The 1,866-nt window shown below is 43.0% G+C and overlaps 1 long non-coding RNA gene across 1 annotated transcript; it reads left to right on the top strand.

Annotated features, from left to right (window-relative positions):
• Nucleotides 1–731: 731 nt before the first annotated feature.
• On the top strand, nt 732–1,522 carry LOC134484017 (uncharacterized). The gene is made up of 2 exons (XR_010061313.1): nt 732–978; nt 1,159–1,522. It is a non-coding gene; the product is annotated as an uncharacterized LOC134484017 (long non-coding RNA).
• Nucleotides 1,523–1,866: the final 344 nt, after the last annotated feature.

Raw genomic sequence — 1,866 nt, 5'->3', positions numbered from 1 at the left:
CAGCTTACCTCACCTTTCAGGGAAGTCCTATTGCCATGAAGATCATCCAGCCAAGACCAGGAAAACCAGATGCCTAAAGGGCAGACAAGAACCCAATCAACAAGATCCAGGGCAATTGGAACCACTAGAGCTTAGCTGTCCTGCTACAGAAAACTCTTGATTTACTAATAAAACTGAAGTACAAGAACAGGGTCTTAAATCCAATCTTATAAAGATGACAGAAGTCTTTAAAGAGGGCATAAATAAATCCCTTAAGGAACTATAGAAAAATAGATTCAAACAGAAGAGACAATAATAAAGAAAATAAATAAATATATGAAAACACAATCAAATAGGTGAAGGATAAGAATAATATTGGTAGGATTTGGAATTAAATTTGGATGCTATAATATGCCAAAAATATAACTACCTGTTAATAACTAAGGAGGTGACATGACAGAATGAACCATTGAATGGGGGTGGGGCTTTTCAGGAAGAGTTCATGTGGGCAAATCCTCTGCCACACATTCTATCACAACTGAAGATGGGAATATAAAAAAAGGTGGCATGAGTCTCAGAGATGTTCAAGAAAAGTCTCAGGTCTGTATCCAGACACTATTTCCTTCATAGCATCCCCGCAAACCAGAGTGATCTCCAACCCAGTGCCTACTCCGACAAGGCAGCAAGGTGCTCTATGATGTCAAAACAGCTCCTCCACCACTATTAGACGAGAAGGGACTTACTGACCAATCAGGGCTCAGGGGTGTGGCCTCCCATTGTTCAAGATGGGTTCAAAAGACTGTGCCTCTGAGATCTCTGGAACAGACCACCCTAGCCTTCAATATGGTGAAAGCAACGAAGAAGAAATCAGAGAATACTACACCAGATGTCAAGCCATCAACTTCAAGGGCGAAATCCAAGAAAATTAAGACTTGCCATCAACACAAAACCAGAACTGGAGAGGAAAGTCGTAGGTCCGGATCCAAATGTAGTGGGAAGGTAAGAAGTTCCAAGCTAAGCATAGTCTTTCTCTGGTGATTTCCCCTTCCCCAGCACTCCTAACCCTTTCTTGGCCTGGCATTTACCCACTTCGCAGCCCATAGCCCTTCTCCTACAGTCCCCTTCACATATTCCAGCTTTTCAAAGACTCATATGCCCTATACTCTGTTGAACTTCCAGATGTGAAAGATGACAAAGAAGGCCAAGAGAAACCCTGCCAAGAATCCCAGAAAATAACACTCCAAAGAAAACTGCACCACCAACAAAGAAGACTAAATGAGACAAAGATGAAACACTATTCGGACACTACCACCGTCTGATGGATGAAATAACAATTAGCACTGAAATGGGACCAGAACAGAGCGGTGCAGACAGCTCCACTGAGCCAACTAGTGATGAGGAAAGCAAATAGACTCAGAAAGCCACCCAAGACTAGAAATCTGTTCACAGGTCTGGCAGCTGAACGATGTCAAACTGTGTAGATTCACTAGTTACTACACAGTGCTTTGACACTGATGAAAATAAAATCAATCTGGTATGAAAACTATGTGGCCCCGAGAATCTCTCAAGGACAAGGAAGGGAGGAATGGGAGGGAAATGGGGTTGGAAAAGAAGGGGGACAGCAAAAGAAAGAAACAGGGATACACAAGAAGCAGGAAGTGTTGGATCCTCCAGGGCTGGGAACCAGACAAGAAAATCCAATGTCCAGCATACAATGTAGGATTAAGATCAAGCTAGCATGGAGTACTGAAGACAGTCTTTCTCCGGAAGTTTTATCCTACAGGCCAAGGATGAAAAGGTTTGGGCATTTCTTGGTTAGGGAGGTTGCACTTATGTGACTATGCAGGTGCATGTGCCCATGTCCATTCATGAATAGGTCAGAGACAA

Source organism: Rattus norvegicus, chromosome X (genome assembly GCF_036323735.1).
Source record: "Rattus norvegicus strain BN/NHsdMcwi chromosome X, GRCr8, whole genome shotgun sequence".
NCBI lineage: Eukaryota > Metazoa > Chordata > Mammalia > Rodentia > Muridae > Rattus > Rattus norvegicus.
This window is presented reverse-complemented; position numbering and strand designations above follow the sequence as displayed.